The following is a 20867-nucleotide window of genomic DNA, read 5'->3' on the forward strand; positions in this document are numbered from 1 at the left end:
ATTTAGCCCTTTTTATTAATGATTTTCCCCTATTTGTCACTTGTTTGCACCTTCTCTAGCCGTTTTTATCCTTGTTTTGGTTATTTTTGTTCTTTCTCGTGATTTTCCTCTTCTTTTATCTTTTCTTTTGTTTTATTTCTTTTCTTTGTTGATTTTGAAGGTTTTTGGCACTCTTGGATGAAGTTAAAGGAGCTAATGGGGCTAAGGAAGAGGAGGAGATGCTCAAGAGAGAGGGCGTGCAGCTCTACAGGGAGCCGCGGGTGCAGGTGTCCAGGCCGCGGGCGCGGACAAAATGAATTGGAGCTCATCTTTAGAACCTGTAGAAGGTTGGCCGCGCGCTTGGAGAGGGCTCTCCCCTGTCACCCGCGGACGCCGCACATAAGGCCACGGGCACGGCTATTCGTGGCTTTGTTTCCTCTGTTTCCCAGTCACGACCTCTCCCCAACTGGGAGAGGGCTTTCCATCAGTAACCCGCGGGCGCAGCTTCGTGGGTTTTGCAACTCCATACCCAGCTTGGAGAAGGCGCGGCCTTGCTTGAGTGGGCTCTCCTTAGTTCATTATTTCCGGATTTTTTATGCACTATAAATAGACTTTCTCTTGAATTTATGAAGGGAGGCTATTTTTTCCAATAATAATTAGAATTTTGTAGTGAGAGAAACTCTAGTATTTTAGAGAGAGAAAGTTGCTTAATCTTCAAGTTTCATCATTGTAATCAAGATTTCTTCAAGTTTTCCTCAATTCAATGCAAGTATTTCATGTTTTCTTCATCAATCAAGCTTCATAGTAGTAATCTCTTTACTCTTACCTTATGTTTGGTTTAATTACTTTTGATAGTGTTGATTTCCATCTATTTCCTTGATTTTCCTTGTTTGATTGCTTTTTCCTTGAATTTGAATCATGTTTAGCTTTGTTAAGATTGAATCCAAGCTTAGTGTAGTTGTGATGGCTATTTTCTCTTCTCTAGCTTAGATTTCTAGCTAGGGAAGGTGGTGAAGATCATGATTGATTGGGATTATATTGATGATTGATTAGATTTATCCTTGAGTTGATGATTTTGTGCTTAAATTACTTGAAGTTATTGATGTGCACCTTTAATTTCAATATTTGAGTTCTAAATTAGATGCATGGGAATGATCTAGTTTAGTTTTGATCTATTTTATCAATTTGCTTGAGTAATTGCATGGGAATGAATTATTTGAGTAGAATTTGTATTCCTTGGTATGAATCCATGTTAATTATCATTGTTGTCTTAGTTGATCATGATTGGAACCCCCTCTCCCTAGTGTTTTGATCATATTTCTCTCAAATATAGTTTTCCATCCTTATTTTAATGTTTCTAGTTTGAACTTTTTTATATTTCTTGCTTTAATATTTTTAGTAGATAATTTGATCATAGAAATTCACGAAAACAATCAAAATACCCCTTGTTACTTGCAATAGATTCTTAACTCCACTTTGATTGTGCAATGCCCCGTTTCCTTATGGTTCGACCCTAGCTTGCCACTATCTAGTGTGAACTTGATAGAGTTAGGTTAGGAATATAAATTGTTGATTTGATTTAGGATAGTAGACACGACCTATTATCCGGCGATCGTCCTCACCTAACCCCTTGCTCACCACTTAACACTTGTCACTTGTTGATTCATTTGCATTTCAATTTGATTATTGAATTTAATTAAATTGAATAAAATGCATTTTACCAACTTTTCCACACTGATGGGAGATTGGAATTCGAGGGCTCCCTTCCCTATAAATACCAATCATTTGGCATTGGGAAGGGACACTTGAGTTGTGAACTTTAAGGGATCTCCAAGAAGAGAAAACCTTAGTTCTAATACTCTAAGTTCTTTTGGTCTAGCCCCGACTAAGCTTCAGGGTAGGGGTCGTTCGGGTCGGGTCTCGAGGGTGAGAGTCGTTGGAGGCTTGCGCATTTGCGGAGCTTTACGCTTTCAAGTTCGAGCTTTAAAAGGAGCGACGCAAGCATGAAGGGTATGATCGTTTTTTCTCTCTCTTTGTTTATTAATTATGTGATTGTTAGTTAGTATGCATGTTTAGTTACTTTAATTTGTGTGCGGATTTTGGGAGGGTTTTATTCCGCGTAGTGTTGGACACTGCGAAACCCAACAGCGGTATCGGAGCCGCGCTCATTTAATTATTGTAACTAATAATTAATTAAGGTGATTTAAATGGATTAAAATTTTTGGTTTTGCTTTCTAATTAAATTAGAATCTCGTTTAAATTATTTTTAATCTCGTTTTAATGCTGATTTTGGCTAAAGAACCCAGATTTCGACCCAAAAATAGTGAATTTTGGGTGGAATCAATGTTCTAAATCATTTTGGCTTTCTTCGAGGGCTATCCAGAAGCCAAAATCCACCCAAAAACATGTTTTTCGAGGGGTTTTTCGTTTTTGACGAAAAATTTTAAATCTTTAAACCTTGATTAATTATGTCATGTTAATGTTAGATTATGTGTATGGTTACACCATTAATCTACTGCAATAATAAACCTTATTAAGCATGTTTATGAAGCCATATTTGGTGCTTAATTTGGTGAGTTCATTTTTCACATAAACTTGCAATTTCACATTTTTGCAAATTAATTGCTTCAAGTGTGAATATTTATGGTGAATTTGTAATTTTGAAGTCCCTTAAAATGTTAAAGATCCAATCTTTAATTGTTTATTTGGTTAGTACTTAACTTTCTAGATTCCATATTGAACTAATTTGATTTAATCATTTTGAGTTGATTAAAGTCTTAAAAGTTCAAAACTTGTGATTGAATTTAATTAATCTTATTGGAAGATGTAATTTTTCAAGTTTACACAAGTTAGTGCTTGAAATTTTTCATTGGATGACTGTATTTATTTTTCCAACCCCTTTAATTTTGTCAAATCTCATTATTAATTTATGTTTGGTTAAATTAATTGTGAGAATAGCCCTCAATTCTGTAGCATCAAGTTGAGCCAAAGATAATTTGAAGAATAGTTCTTGAATTAATTTTGGTTTGTGCACTAAAAATTGAATTTATTTAAGTTGGACTTATTTTATTTTCATTTATGCATAATATTGGTTCTAAAATTAATTTAGAATTAATTGTTTATGTCACACAAAAATCGGGATAAAATCCAGAGGCAAAATCGCGCAAAACGAGGCACGAAACCCCAAGCATCTCTCTCGGCCATCCGAGCTACTTGCGCAGCCCACATGTGGCTGCCGAGGATGCGAGGTGGTGCATCGTTGATGCGCTACTAGTGCATGTGTGTGAGCCTTGGTGCGCTACTTGGTGCACAAGTGTAGTGCTGTTGCATAGGCTGCGGCTTGCGGCTGCTAGGCAACATGCTCCTCGCACATGAGCTGGCCTTTGAGGCCCTCACGGTGTGGCAAGCATAATGCACTTGGTGCGATGCTATCAGCCACACGCACGTGCTGGCGCAGCAAGTGGATGTGCGAGGGGAAGCAGCCACGCAAGGAAGCTGAGCCTCGGGCCTAGCAAACCGAGCCTCGTGGCTTGGTGCTAGACACTCGGGCATCGAAGGGCTATGCAATTTTGCGATTTTTGCCGTTTTAATTATTTTAATTAAAACGAGGCTAGGCCTCGGTTTTTCCGGCAATTGCAAAATAATTTGGCAAAATTTGGGTAAACCGGCTTAATTAAATTAATTGGATTAATTTTAATTAACTGGCTTAATTAAATTAATTAAGTTGGATGCGAAATTTAGTGGGAGCTTCATTAATTACTTGAGCTAATTTTATAGCGTATAATCACATAATTGGTTAACAACTTTGACTAGTTTTAATTAGGCGCATTAATTGGATTAACCACCTAAGTTAGTTACTAGTTTGCGCGTGTTATGCATTGTTACTTATTTTACGTTGTAAAATGCATGGGTCATTCACATATAGTGAAGGGATGAATGGAATGTATATTCTATCACAGGTTTTGAGAAAATGCCAACTAGTGGGGCCCGATTAGGATAGCAAATACAGACTGCGTTCCATTATGTATTTTTGTAAATCTAAATACGGTTTGCATACCGTTGCGTATTTTTGTACCTTAATATTTAGATTAGTCCTAGTCGTAATTACTAGTAGTTGCATAATTGGTGGTGATGAGCCAAGAGGATGCAATGAAGACCCTTTAAGATTTGAAGACTCAAGGGGTCATGCTAGTTGCCAAATGCATCTTTATTATGCTTTATATATTTTGCTTATATAATTGCGATGCTAGATGCACGTTTAGGATTTCGAATGTTGTGATGATTAGTTTAGTTCACTTAAATCAACCAACATAGAAACCCTAAGTCCCAAAGAAAATTGAGTTAAATTTGCCATTCCAAAATGACACTTACGAAACTAATGAAAATAGTAATGGGTTATGCCAAAGTACAACATTACTACTTTCCTAGGGAAGTAAGGTATGTTGATGGGCTTGCCAAAGCAAGGCATCGCATACACGTTAGTTTTGGTTAGACTCAACGATATCAGTAAGGAGTCCTTAGATGTCGTGGCAATGGAGATAAAACGTCAAGAAAGCATTGAATGCGACGTTTTATCGAACCAAGAGTAGCTTAGAGCTATTAGAAATTGGATTGCTTACCTTAAAATATTAAGTGTTAAGACAAGCTAAAGCATGCTTAATCACTTTTTGATTTTTGGGGTCTTAGAATCGTTTTATTCTGGCCTAAATGGGACAAATTTTAAATGGGTGGATAAAACGCTTAATAAGATCAAAATTGCTTGTTTGCATGTATTTCAATGCTTATTATGTTATCTTGATAAATGGCAATACTTTGCACTTATATTTGTAGAGTTCTAAATCAAATTATAATGTTTCCAACGATTGGTAAAAGGAAATCTTTTGAGAATGGTTCTCAAGGAAAGAAAAGACATTTCTAAAATACAACTTCTCATAATTGACTTTTATGACTAAAGTCCGAAAGGACGGTTGGATATCATGTATTCAAAATACTAGGTAGTTTTGATAAACATGAAGTATTGAGTTGAAAAACTCGAATTGTCAATAGTTGACAACCAACACATCTTTTCTCTTCATACACTAACGAGTAGGACTCATTGATGTAGTAATTCAAGTGGGAATTAAAGGAAAAGATGGAACTTTGTTTTACGGCGCATTAGATGCTTAATTATGCCTAACAAAGTATAAAAGTCAAAACACTTAAAGAAATGGTTCTTAAAGTTATGAGATGATGTGTGACAAGAAATATAGGAAACAAGGAACAAAGAAAAGGAATTTGAGATTCCAATTCTACTTAAAAGTTCATGTTATCGTAGTTAAACTTAGCAACTTACCTTCACAAGTATTACATACTGCTTGAGAGTTCCATTTTCGAAGTGACCTCAAAACAAATGAAGTTAAGCTAAGTTATTGACTTACAAACTTGGAATGAAGCAAGTGGTGCTACATCAGTTGTAAGGTCATCTGCTTTGTTTAAAGACCATTTAAGCTAAGTCTGAAACAAATAATGGTTATTGTGTTCCATAATCAGCAAACAATCCGTTTAAACACGAAAAGACTCGCATTCAAAATAAAAGAACACTAGTCGTTGGTTTTGTTTGAATGGCATGGTTGTTTAAGCCATGAGTCAAGGATGCTTGATTATAAACAAACATTTCTCTAACATGAAAACTCACAAAGGTCAAGTCATGGACATGATTTGTATTTCGAACATCTTTAGCAATGTCACATCAACAAGAACGTACTCAAGGCTCTATTAGATAGACTCTTGATAGTTGATCGATTCGGAATCGTTCTAAGACAAGCAAGTCTTACTTGTTGAAATCGACAAAGAAAGGAGCTATTGTGCTTGGTATGGACAATTGACTCCGAAAGCTAAAGAGAATTCCATTACTTCAACGTTTTCACAAGAATTCCAAAGAATATGACTATATTCATCAAATGTGAACAAACTGGATCTTGAGTAGCTCAAAAGTTCAATGAAGTATATAATCGACTTGGCAAGATATCAAAACGTCTAGATTAGATCGAGCGATGTTTGTTTGAGCCAAGAGTGATCATATCAAAGTTATGAAATTGGAATTTCATAATTAGCTCCACAAAGAATATAGTATGTCTTGACGGAGACCTCGATTCCATTTGGAAATGACTCGAATGATGATGGATAACATCCCTTCCTATAAAGTTCTTAAAGATTTGCACAAATGACTAATGTTACACTAAAACAAAATTGTCGAAGCTAAGAAAGGACACCATATTTAGTTATGGATAGAAATAGTTTCTAGCGTCTTTTCAAGTATATGTCTAAGGCTCTTAGCCTCAGTGGGAGCTCATCGGCTCAGTGGGAGCTAAGTGACTCAGTGGGAGCTCAGTGGCTCAATAAAGGCTAAGATAGCTCAAGTGGGAGCTAACTGTTTGTTTCACAACGAAATTTTTCCCAAAGACAATACATGTCTCTTTGTAAGCATTCAAGTGAGACTACGGGCATTACCTCCACAACCTAATTGATTAAGAATACTCAAAGGACTTTACAAGTGCCTTAAATGAGAATTCAATACTCACAAAACTTTAGAAGTGTTGGAGTAAGATCAATATAATCAAAGGGCTTTAAAAGCACCTTGAAATTCAGTGTTTGATGCAATTACCCCATATAGGTATAGAATTCACCAAAGGATTGGATTGAATCCTATAAATTTCTATTAAGTTAGAAATAAACCTAAGACTTACAAGCATACTATTTACTATTGGATGTTAAGGGAATAATGTCTTGTAAATTAGCTATGACAAATCCAAATTCCGAATAATGGTTAAAGGCCATAAAATCCGAAAAAGACTCCATATTTGAAAATCATGTTTGAAACTTGTTTAATTTGCATGAAGGGTAAAGAACCATCGATTGCAAATAAGTTTTCAAGGGGAAAACTAACAAATATGGAAATGTATATGCATACATAGCTAGATTGGTTGAAAAGGATACAATTAATTCACGACATTGATTTTAATAAAAACCTATTCATCAATCGGAATGCTTAAGTCTTTTCATGATTATTCTAGCTAAATTACGCATATGAAATATGGCAAAATAGATACCAAAACCACATTCCTAAAATAGGATTTTGGAAGAGACTATGGAGATAGTCTAAGGGTTTTGTAATTCTAAATAATGCTAGATGTGAAAGCAATCTCAAGAAATCCATTGGTGGATTAAGACAAGAATTGCATGTAGGAATTGGAACGTGTATTCTCATTAAGTTAATAAAAGGTTTTTCTTATGGAGAAACATAGAAATTCTTATGGATAAGAAATTTAGTGGGAGCAAGAGTCAATTTTGTAAATGTCCAACAAGAAGTTTACGAACTCTGTTGTGAAATAACTATCAAATGCTAAATGCTTAGATTAAAAAGAATTTTTCAATGATGCACCAAGCTAAAGGCGATACTTAGTACGTAGTGGGAATTAAGATCTATTGGATAGACTTAATAAAATGTTTGAACAAGTAAAGGAATTTACCGTGTTAAACATGAAGGACCTGAAAAGGCTTTCGACCCACATGTATAAAAATAAGTAAATGTTTGAACTAAGTACAATTTAGGCAAATAATAAGTCAAACAAGAAAGACTCTAGTAGAGGCTTTTAATCGTATCATATAGCAAACAGTTTAGCAAGACTCAGTGAAACTAGATGAGCTAAAAGTCACATGAATGGGATGAAAATAGGAATATTTCAGCAATTGAGTCCATCATGTATGCTACGATATGGAATCGTCACATGACCTGCATGCTTAGATCATGACAAGTATAAAATACCAATCAACTTGAATCTAAGCAATGGATCGTTTAATTATGATCAAGTTCATCCAAAATTACTTAGTTAAGTAAAAGGATGAGTTCTTGATGCATGGAAACAAATATAATTTGAATATTGATGTTGCGAGCACAACCTTAGCAAGGATCAGATCCTTAACAAGGAAGCCATTTATAAGCACAAGGTTAAAACGCGTCGTGGCTTGAGAATGGCAACATGAACTTATGTCCATGTATATTGTGTGGAAATTTAAGGTAAATTCCATAATCACAAATGATTAGGGCATCCAAATCATTGTGAGCCAGTTGGAGTAAAATCCAAGCAAAGCATCATTAGGAAATATACTAAAGTATATGTTGAGAACATTGTTGCCTTAAAGGCAATGATAAGGAAGTTGTTCAATGGATAGTTCGTTGTTGAACTTTGATGATTGTAGGTTGTCAAGTTGAAGATCTCAAATCATGAAAATGAATGGGAGCCATCACTTGGACAATAAATCCTAAATCACATATAATCCATAACACTCTCAAATCTTATCATCTTATTATGAGAGTTTTTGATAATGAAGATGCTAAGTTCTGCAGAGTAATCATAACTAAACCTATGCAATAAGTGAACCACAACATTTACAATTGCATAAAAGAAATCAAGCATATTACATATGGGTATGATTTCTATAAATGTTTTGTCAAAAGTATTACTCTTAAAACATTTGGGGAAAACCATTTAACATAAGATGAAACATTGAAAAGTTTCATAGTGGAATAAAATTTTTACTAATAAATTCCACAAACTATTTAATTGTGGTTTAGAATTAAATAATGAGATATTCAATAGGGTATCAAGACCATGTCTTAGATAAAGAAACACCTATTAAGTGAACATTGAATGTCATATCGAAATCATCCCTAATCGAGGTCATTTGAAAGTTGGACGACTAATGACCGCGTTAGATTAGTGTGTAGTATGATTTATAGCACCGTTTCTTGTGCTACAAGGACATGATTGTCATAAATCATTTGCACAGGTATTAGTTTGGAACTATACCGGATCGACCTATGAGAATACTTTAAGAGATTTGACAACTGTCATAAGTATATCGCTCATTATAGCTATCGGAACCTCTTTCCTCGACCATGAGTATTGTAAGTTCTCTTGTTTGAGTACTAGTCTGTTTTGATGTTGTCAAACGTCTGCCGTAAATGGGGATTATAATGGTAACACTCGGGCGGCTAGGTCCTCTTAGTAAGGGAAGCTAACAATGCAAGACTCGGAATGTTACCTTATAGTTCATGAAAAGACATTAAATGACATAGGAAATAGGCTATACACTAACAACCCACTTGTTCATGAAGGACAAGTGGGAGATTGAAAGGAATGGTGTCCTTCGAACAAGTGTATTATTCTGATAGAAAGTTTGGAATTATTAGAAAGCTAATTATTCAGTGAGGTCAAGTGATCAGAATGCCTAGCTGGAGGCCACTTCCGATCAGTAATATTAATGCATAACTAATATTACAGCTTAATCTTGACTGAACCCTTCGGGTCACACCCAATCGAGTAACCGAACCGAAACGACGAATTAATTCGAAGGATTAAATGAGTCATTAGAGTATTATGAACAAAGACGTCGGATATCGAGCTTAGAGCGTCAAAACCGAGCGTCGTAAGTCGAGTCGAATTTAGGATTCGACGAGACAAGAAATCAAGCAAACGACAAATTTAAGCTAATTCGTAGCTTTGCATTGGCCTAGCCATGCGAAGGCTAGGCTAGCATAGGGCACCAACAACAACACATGGCTGTGCCGCAAGCCAAGCTTGCATGCGCGTGCTAGGCTTGCTGGCCGAGCATGCTTGCGGGTCTGGTGCGCCTAGTCGCACGCAAGCTAGCACCAGCAAGCATCGCTGGGCTAGCAGGGGCGTGGCAGCAGCTGCCTTATGGAGCAGTGAGGGCCTAGATAGCATGCTGGGCCATGCGAGCAGCAATGCCGCACAACACGAAGCCCAGCACGTAAGCTGGCCTGTGCGTGTGCTGGCTGTGCCGCACACACGAGGCCGAGCACGCAAGATGGCCTGTGCGTGTGTTGGCTATACCGCAAGCAAGGCTGGAAGCTAGCCAGGCCTTGCACCAATGCCCAACCATAGCACTTGCGTGTGGGAGCTTGTGCGTGTGGGAGTTTATGCGTGCGGGAGCTTGTATGTGTGGGTTTGCTTGGGGAGCAAGGGGAGGGTGGTCCCCCCCCCCATTGTGGTCCTCACCTAACCCCTTGCTCACCACTTAACACTTGTCGCTTGTTGATTCATTTGTATTCAAATTTGATTTTTGAATTAAATTAAATTGAATAAAATGCATTTTACCAACTTCCCACATTGATGGGAGATTGGAATTCAAGGGCTCCCTTCCCTATAAATACCAATCATTTGGCAATGGAAGGGACACTTGAGTTATGAACTTAAGGGATCTCCAAGAAAAGAAAACCTTAGTTCTAATACTCTAAGTTCTTTTGGTTTAGCCCCAACTAAGCTTCAGGGTAGGGGCCGTTCGAGCCGGGTCTCGAGGGTGAGAGCCGTTGGAGGCTTGCGCATTTGCGGAGCTTTACGCTTTCAAGTTCGAGTTCTAAAAGGAGCGAAGCACGCATCAAGGGTATGATCGTTTTTTCTCTCTCTTTGTTAATTATTTATGTGATTGTTTATTAATATGCATGTTTAGTTACTTTAATTTGTGTGCAGCTTTTGGGAAGGTTTCATTCCGCGTAATGTTGGACACTACGAAACCCAACAAAAAATAGGGACAGAAGGAGTAGTATGTATGTATGTATGTATGTATGTATGTATATATGTATGTATTCCGTATTTCTTTTATAAGTCATGTTTAGTTCACCTTATTTTTATTGGCTCCGTATTTCAGAAAAAATAAATTTAAATCAATAAAAATAAGTTCTAATACAGTTTATCGTTTTACATGTGCGGTTTTTATCGTTAAACATCTTTAATTTCTAATGAAAAAAAAATGAAAATTACATATTAATAAAATATACATCATTACAAATCTAACAAGACTCCACTTGATATATATTTTTCTTTATCATACACTGATGGTCAAAGTTTGGTCAAATCAGACAGTCAAATTAAATAAGGTCAGATCATATCAGATCAAATCGGATAAGAAAAAATAAGGTGAATTAACACAAATTTTTAAATAAAACAGTTGTACAATAAATATTATACTCACATATTGATGGTAAACTTACCCTAAATTCATCAAAAGTAACCCTGACGGCTGATGTACATAAAAGATACTTATGTTTTTACAACTTTACAGTGCGTTTTTTTTTGTGAGGCTGGCTACGCTGTGCGGCCGGCTGACACACACCAAAACACTAACCGAATAACCCCTACCCTGACCTACTGAATAACCCATGACCAAAACCCCGGCCACACGGTGTGGCCAACCACATATAAAACTTTGTGATGTTTATATTACTCGTACAAAATTAGGCCATGTTTACTTTATCTTAAAAAAAATATTAAGTAAATTTTAGTTTAATAAAAACAATTTCAATTTAACAAAGAAAAAGGAAGAGAACGTAGCCTTATTCCTTTTTATAAAGGAGTAACATAGTAAAAATTACAGAGAATTTTCAATGTATTGAAATAATTACTTGTATGTACTACATTAAACTTATAACTTATTGACATTATACTCACTCCGTCCCCCTGTTTACATGCCTATTTTCCACTTTTTACGAAAATTAAGAAACTTAGAGATTTCTTAAAACTCATTATTGGGAAGTACAAAAATGCATGTGGGGTTAAAGACAGATAGAGAGAAAGAAAATGTAGTTGGTAATTATTGAAGAAATAGAGAGAGAAAGTGTTGGAAAATGATGTCAAAAGTACAAAAAAATAAAAGATTATTGATGACAACTCATCAAAAAAAGGGAATATTGTCAAAAGTACATTCTTTAAATAGAAATAGGCATGTAATTTTGAAACTCCCAAAAAGAAAAGTAGGTATGTAGATAAGGGACGGAGGGAGTAGTAAGTATATAACCCTTGTAAAACTTATAACTTATATAATTACATTAAATTTATACTTTGTGTAGAGTTAAAATTTATCCCAAACAAGATTTAAAGTTGATTAGCTAATAGTTGGTTATAATTGTAACTTCTAAAAAAAACTCTCTAGTTCCCTCTAGGTTTTTTCATTGGGAGAGTTTTTCTTGTTCCCTCTAGGGTTTCTCCTTTGGGAGGGTTTTTTCTAGCCTCCATTGCTAGGTTTTTTTTTTTTTTAGAAGTTTTCTTTCTCTCTTTTTCCTTTTCTCTCCATCTCTACCATCTTTTTTCCTCTTGGTTTCAGTTGTGAGTTTTTGTAGGGGCTTCCACTGGTGTTCTTACCGGTGGTAAGCCAGTGGATGTATGGCGAGAATTGAATATTTAGGGTTTCATAATCTCTATATGAATCCTAAGGACCACATGAGTATTTTCACTTAAATGACTACGCATCGGTGGATTTCAAGCCGAATCAGAGCTAACTCACATATTGTATTGCTTCAGATGAAGTTTTTTATTAAAGAAATTGTTGATCGAATCTGCGATGTATTTAGTTTTAAGGTGTTATGTACTTGTGTTGGAATTTTTGAATTCTAAAGAATTATGTGTGAGTGTCGTTTGGCTATATTTTATTTTAATGAAATCCATTTTCTTCTTGTAAAATAAAAATGGCTAAAAGCTACCCTAAAATAATACTCCTTCCATCCCATAATATAGTTCTCATTTTCAGATTGAGCGTTTGAAAATGTTGTTCCCATTTCTTTTCTTTTATTTTTCCGATTACTAGATAATATGATAAAAATACCTCCACCTTTTCAATTTCCATACAAATTACCTTACTTTTCCCTTATTAGCTTTATTAAAGCTTTTTTTTCCTACTTTATTTAATAAGCAAAAGCTAAAGAACGCCTCGGGGGCGTTGGATAAGATAACTAAAAGTAGAAATATTAAATTAAAATGAACACTAATTACATGATCGACGCGTGATTTTGACATGCATTCCCAAATTAATACCATTTTAGGAAATATTTTAAATGCTTAACTAACACCCCGGGGGTGTTTGTTAGTAAAATCCTATTCAATATTACTATCACTACTAGAAACACAGGCATTTTTCGACAGAAAAATCCCGTCTGAACACCCTGTTTTCCGTTGGAAACTGTCGTTGTAAGAGCATTTGTAGGGAAAACGACCTTTTCTGACGGAATTCATGCATCGGAAGAGATTTTCCGACCCAAAAAAGTCCGTCGAAAATTTACGATGGAATACAAATCTGTCGAAAAATTCCGATGAAATTTCCGCCGGAAACTCCTACCAAGAAAATAATAAAAAAAAAAAAAAAACCACCCCAAACCACCACCACACCACGTTCAACCCCCACTGCCCAAACCCCACAAGCCTTTTTCCACCCTTCTCTCACCTAATCGCAATACCCAGTAGCCCCACAACCACCCACCAGCCCCGAAAAATCCTCCCAGTACCAGATCCCCACCCACCCACCCCAAACCCTAATTGACCAGATCCCCTCCCATCTCGGCCCCAACCCTAACCGCTCACGGCACCACACAACCCAAAAAAGAAAACGTACCCAGGCCACCACCACGGTTTCCTCCTTTTCGCCAGCAAACCCAAATTGAAAAAATAAATAAAAAAAAAACATAACACAAAACGTATCACCACCGTGAAACCCAAAAATTAAAAAACAAAAAAATTAAAAACACAAATACATACCTTAAAACTTGAATTGGCTTCGAATTTAACCTTGATTTTGGTTTAATAAGGCCAAATTCGACCATGAAAACACCATGGTCGAATTTAACCTTAAAAAAACCCTTAATTTGTTTAACACCATCCCTAAAACCAAACCGACCACCAACTGAAATTTTCGACGACCATTTCGCTTCAACACCACCCCACAAACCGCCGAGAAAGAGAAGAGAATAGAAGAGAAGAGGAAAGAGGAGAAAGAAGAAGAGAGAAGAAAGAGGTGAGAAAGAGAAGTGAGAAAGAGAAGAAGAAGAAGAAGAAGAAGAAGAAGAAGAAGAAGAAGAAGAAGAAGAAGAAGAAGAAGAAGAAGAAGAAGAAGAAGAAGAAGAAGAAGAGGAGGAGGAAAGAGAAGGAGGAGAGAGCGTAAAATCAGAAAAGGGGAAAGAAGAGAGAGAAGGGAAATAATGATGAGAGAGAAGGAGAAGGGACTCAAGGGAGGCGGATAAGTGAAGGGGATTTAGGGTTTCTAGTTTTTTTTTAATTATTATATTCTGACTGAATACAAATCCGTCGGAAAAGGTAATTTACGACGGAAAATTCCGTCGGAAAGTACACATTTTCCAACGGATTTATATTTTGTCGGAATATTCCGACGGAATTGTTGAATTCGTCGGAAATCTCCGACGAAATTTAAATATGTCGAAAATTAATTTCCAATGGACAGACGGAATTACGTGTCCGTCGGAACCAGTCCATCGGAAATAAGCAGATTTCTTGTAGTGTATTGAACTTTTTCATTAATAATTTTTTTTTTTTTGTCTTTGATGTACTTTTACTTATTTTTATGTACTTTTACATTGTAGGTATTCACTAAAGTTTTTTATTCTAAATAATAATGTAGCATTGTAATTGTCTTCTTTATCGGATTTTTATAATGTTGAATTTTTTTTGGACCTATAAACTATACTTAACTTTTTTTAACATGTTTGATATGTGTTCGAGGTAGGTTTTACTATTTACTTACAGAAAAATGGATAAAAGTATTTCAAAGCTTTGAACTTGTTATACTTCCTCCAGTTCACTCAAATTTCAATACTTCCTTATAGGATATTAACCTAATTGAAATTGCATTGCTGGCTTGATGATTGTTAATTGTCTTTAAGTTATATTCATTATTGGTGGATCTATACCCTAGCCTTTATATTATTAATTTACCCCTTGTGTTTGTCTCATTTTTAGTATGCTTAATTCAAACACTTGTCTCGCCTAATGTAGATTTGACCAATAAACAAGATTATTAGAACACTACTTTCTTGTGGATTTGACCCTACTTTCTTAACTACTTCATACCTTGTTAATGGGCTTTAAGATTTTTGACTAAGTACAACTTTAACATGTCATAATGGGTGTGGAAAACTTAGATGGTATGAGTGGGAGAGACCTATTGTATGTCCTATACCTATATAATTAAAACCCTTCCACATCTCTCCTCTCTCCTACGCCTTTCTCTAAAACTCTAACCTCCATTGTTGAAATTTGGAGGGATTTCTATCGGTTTTACCTATGAAAAGTCTCAATCTTTGTTTCTTGTCTACTCTTTCTCTTTAATTATAATAAATCCTCCAATTCTAGGCTTTTGCTCCACATCCGACTAGGGCGTATCGCCACCCACTACTAGAAAATAGGCCATTTTCGATGAAAAATTTCCGTCTAGAAAATCCGTTTCCGACGGAATCTATGTTGGAACCGGTTGTCGGAAAAAGTTTTGTAGGAGAAACGACCTTTTCCGACGGAATTTCCATCGGAAACACTTTTCCGGCGAAACTTAGGCGTCGAACGAAATTTTTGGGCCCAGAAAAGTCCGCCGGAAAATGTTGTTAAAAAAAAAAGAAAAAAACCACCCCACACCACCACCGCCATGACCTGTCACCACCTCCAGCCGCCTTACCCAGTAGCCCCACCCCCACCAAGCAGCCCCAAAAATACTCCAACCACCCAAAATCCAACCATCAATCCGAACCCACCTAAGCCTAACCCTAGCCACCATACAAACCACCGCCACCACACAAAAAACCCACCACCTTCCACCACCGCACTCCCCACTTTCCCCGCCAACATCTCCCCTCGCTCTCCCTTCTTCCACTTCCCAACCCAACCAACCACCAGCTCCCAACCCAAACCCTAAGCCCAAATTTAAAACCACTTAAGCCCACACCCAACACAAACCCATATCCACCCACCAACTCACACATAACCCTAACCCTAGCCACCATACAGACCACCGCCATCACACAAAAAAAAAAAAAAAAAAAAAACCACATCAGCCAGAAGGCCCACGACCAATAACGGCCACCACATCCCAAAAATAAATTTAAAAAGAAACTCAAAAACAAAGAAAAAAAATCAAAACACATGAATATACCTTAGAAATTGAAATAGGCTTCAAATTCACATCGAGTTTGGTTTAACAAGGTCAAATTTGACCATGAAAAGTTAGATCTAGACTTTTTATGGTCGAATTTCACCTTGAAAACCTTAAAAAAAAAAAATCAAAACCACGGAGCGACATTAGGCGGTGAAGGTAATGACGTCCGGTGAGGGTTGCGGGTTTTTGGGTTAAAACCCTTAAAAATTTCGATGACCAGAAAAGAGAAGAGAGGACAGGAGAGAAAGAGAAGGAGAAAAGGAAAGAGAAAAGGGGAGGAAAGAGAGGACGAGAGAGAAAGAGAACAGAAAAGAGGAAGGAAAGAAGAGGAGAGAAGAAAGAGAACGAAGAAGAAGAAAAAGAAGAAGAGGAGGAGGAGGAGGAAAGAGAATGAGAACGAGAAGAAGAGAAGGAGAAGGAGAACGAGAGGAAGAAGAAGAGGAAAGAGAAGAGGAGAGAGAGAAGGAGAGCGACAGAGAGAAGGAGAAGGGGAAAGAGAAAGAAAAGAGGCAGAAGAGAGAGGGGATCGGACACTTAGGGTTTTCTTTAAAAGCCTTTTTTTTCTTTTTCTTTTTTTATAATGATATTCCGACGGAATAAAAATCCGTCGAAAAAGATACTTTCCGATGGAAAAATCCATCGGAAAGTACATAATTTCCGACGCATTTATATTCCGTCGGAAATTTCAAACGGAATTTTAAAAATTCGTCAGAAATATTCGACGGAATAAAAATCCGTTGGAATTATCGATTTTTCCGACGGAATAACGTGTCCGTCGGAACCTTTCCGTCGGAATTTGACTTGATTCTTGTAGTGAGCCCCATCCGCTTCCCTCCCGATAATTTCAAGTACTCTTTGACTCTCTTTTCAAAGTCCTTCATCGAAAGATAGGAATTTTCATCTATCTACTATAAGGATCGCAGGATATTTCTCCTTCAAAAGACAAGGTTTTCCTCCTCTTTTGAGGGAAAATTTGCTTTTTTGTTTTGATGGATTGCATTGAAGTTGTTTTAATGGTGAAGAATTATGCAAGACACAATATTTATCAATTTCTCAAATAATACAAAAAATGAATTAGATAAATATCATCCTCAGGGCTATAATAGATCGTTAGATTGTTTCTCCAAAAAGGATATAGATTCTAGCGATATAAATGGAAGATAGATGTTCCACGGTGTAAGATTTACTCGACAATCTTATATGAAGTAATTCTTTTTTTATTTAGTATGTTAAATTTGAATATCTTTTGAGATTTCGTATGACTTTTTATTAAGGGATTGATTTTAGTATTAAAAACAAGTACTTTGCCTATTTACATCAATCTCTAATTATAGTCAAAATAAAATGAAATAGTAAAAGTAATTATGGAGTGCATAATAAAAATTTCACTCTCTTAAGGCTATATAGGAAAGACAATTTGTGGAATGTTATACACTTAATTGCCTCATAAATAAAATCAATAGATGTTCCACGGTGTAAGATTTACTCGACAATCTTATATGAAGTAATTCTTTTTTTTATTTAGTAGTTTAAATTTGAATATCTTTTGAGATTTCGTATGACTTATTAAGAGATTGATTTTAGTATTAAAAACAAGTACTTTGCCTATTTACATCAATCTCTAATTATAGTCAAAATAAAATGAAATAGTAAAAGTAATTATGGAGTACATAATAAAAATTTCACTCTCTTAGGGCTATATATGAAAGACAATTTGTGGAATGTTATACACTTAATTGCCTCGTAAATAAAATCACTAGTAAATTCATTTGTAACCAGGGGTATTTAGAAATCAACCGGGACTAGAAAAATGAATCAAGCCAAAAAGAACGGGTAAATACAAGTTCTGCTCTAAAATACACAATAGTTGTTTTTCACATGACATTTTTGTAAATAAATTAATAACTTTTTTTCATAAAAACGGATCCCACAGTGATAATGACTGGATAAAGTTGTTGATTTATCTGTCATGAGATAACCTGGGCTTCCTAAAAAAGAACTAGTTTAGTCCGTGGGTTGAAAGATATAATTATCCAGTCTCCGGAACTGGTCTTTAGAAATTGGTCTTGAACCACATTGGTATTTTTGTTAAAATTATGCGTATAATCTTTAGAATGAATAATTTTTTCCCTCAATATGTTGGTCAAGATGATTATTATGGAGTATAATTTTATGTTATATGCTATTTTATGATACGTATAAAGGATAGGTTTTTAAATCATTAAACAATTAATTTTCATATTATTATAAAAATATTTATTAAAAAATAGAAAGAAAATTCTTAAACTGGTCTAAAGTTGTCCAAATCCCAAACCTTAATATTTTTTAAAATTTCCAATCTTTGGTACAATGATTTGATCTAAAGTTAGATAAGATTGATGAATAATCCTATGTAGTATTTTGTTTTATAAGGTAAAGGAGGAAACATTAAGAGACCCTATTTATGAGGGAAAATTCCACATAGGTGTCTTATCAAGTGGGCGGTGAGTGTCCACATGGTCGGAAGCAGGTTTCAATATGGATGGTGGTGTAGATCGATATAGACATTGGGTCGGTATTGAATATGATTCAATTGCAAAGATCTAACCCGTTTACCTGACCCATATCGATAGTCAGTATCATTTCATACACTCGTATCTCAAACTCTTAGATAGATGGTGAAGAATTTGCCACATAAAAATTTGGATGAACAATCCTATATGTATAGCCTCCACATCTCCTTTAAATTCCTTGAAGTTGACTATGAAATGTCACCTTTAAGGTCAACTTCAAATTCGTTTACATATATTACAACAATCTATGTACAAATGTTTAATTAATGCGAGTAAATTAATGCCATCCACAATGTGAACCAAGCTAGAAGAGAAATTATACAAATGCTAATGTTAAGATTAAGGCTAGCGAATTGGCCTCTTTAGTCTTTAGAAAAAGCAAGTAGAATGTAATATTGGAGCCCATAAACTAGCAGTAGCTGACTAGCTGCTAGTCTGCTACGGACTAGCTGTCAAAAAAAACATTTGCTTCACATGATGTTAGGTGTTAATAATGCCTTAATCAATCCATTTGAAAAAAATAAAAATTAACATTAACATGATAACTTATTAATATATGACCTAAAAATAGTAGTATTAAGTTTAAAATGCATGTCAAAATCACGCTGCAATTGGTATAATTAATCTTTGTTTAGTTGGAGGGATAGGGATATGAGTGATAAGGAGGGAGGATAAAGATAGGAAACTGATAGGTGAGACAAGGATAAATAATTCTTATCCCATGTTTGGTAAGTATGGGAAATACTTACCAAACATGGAATAAGTAATAAAATTATAAAACTACCCTTACTAACTTCTATCCTTTCTCTTTACCCTTTCAATTTCATTAAGAGTAATTTGGTACCTTTTAGCCCATTTCTTAACCCTTCCCCTTATACCACCCCCCTAGTTATAGAAATGGAGGAATAAGTGGGTGTTTTTATCCCCATCCCCAACCCCCTTCTAATCCGCATCCCTCTAAACAACACTACTTTTCTTCTATCCTCATCTTTTATTTTTCTCCCACCTTTTTTTATCCCTCTAAACAAACACCCTCAATGTTTATATTACTTTATTATCTCTAATTTACCTTATCTAACGTCCCGAGGGTGCTCGTTAGATTTTTCCTAAATGAAATAGTACTTCAAAAACTTAGGAAAAAAAGTTGTGCATAAGAGATTAGTAGGGATATCGATGGGGCGAAGCGAGGTGGGACGGATGTTATCCTTTTCGTCCCCATCCCCTCGGCGGGTCCAAAACCCATACATCCCTGTCCCACCCCCTACTTAATTGGATATCCGCACCATCGCCTACCTTATCCCAACCAGTCCCTAATTCCCTATTCTAGGTCTAGCCTAATCCGATCCCAAAAAATCACTTAATAAGGTAATATTACACAATTTGTTTTCTTTATTGTACGATATTACAAAGTATTATATTTATTACTACTTTATTTTACTTGATACCGTATATTTATCTTTAAAAAAGTATAAGTGTATATATGTGTGTGTGTGTGTGGGGATGCAAGTATGAGGTGGTATAAAGTGGGTGGGGGGATAGGGTGGTGATAGGACGGGTGCAACCTAAAATCCACCCTTGCCCCATTACCCATAGTGAGTAATGGGTTTTATCACCATCCTCGGGGATGGGGCGGGTCTAGCTTCTACTAACCTGACATCCCAAGAAATTCAGTTGTGTTCTAATAAGTTCATATAAGTTTTAAGTATAATAAGTTCATAAATGTTTTAAGTCTAATAAGTTTACAAAAGTTTCAATTAGGTCTATAAAATTTTAATTAGGTCAATAAATTTTAATCAGGTCAATAAGTGTTAAATAGGTCCAATAAATTCTCAATTTTAATAAATTTTTATCATGTATAATAAACTCCAATTAAGACATAAATATATAAATATTATATATCACTTTAATTGCACTATTATAGTTATTATTTTATTATTATGTATACTACTAATTTATTATTATACTTTAAAAACCTATTAATAATTTATTGTAAATTATTAGCAAAGATTATAGAATGGTTTTCTTAAAATGAAACCATTATAACATAATAATAATAATAATAATAATAATAATAATAATAATAATAATAATAATAATAATAATAATAATAATAATAATAATAATAATAATAGCTAGAGGAGTGGGGCCCAGATAGTATCTTAGTGTCCCACTAATTTTTTGTAAGTGGTATGACTTTATCCGTTTTTTTTTAATTTATAATAATAATAATAATAAACATCAACATAACGTTGTTCGTGATACCCTTGTTGATATTTGTTTTCGGTCTGGGATTTTTGCAAGAAAGGAGGTTAATGTTGGGTTGAGTGGAGGGAACGATGGGACTCTTCG

Source organism: Chenopodium quinoa, unplaced genomic scaffold (assembly GCF_001683475.1).
Source record: "Chenopodium quinoa cultivar QQ74 unplaced genomic scaffold, ASM168347v1, whole genome shotgun sequence".
NCBI classification, from domain to species: Eukaryota; Viridiplantae; Streptophyta; class Magnoliopsida; order Caryophyllales; family Amaranthaceae; genus Chenopodium; species Chenopodium quinoa.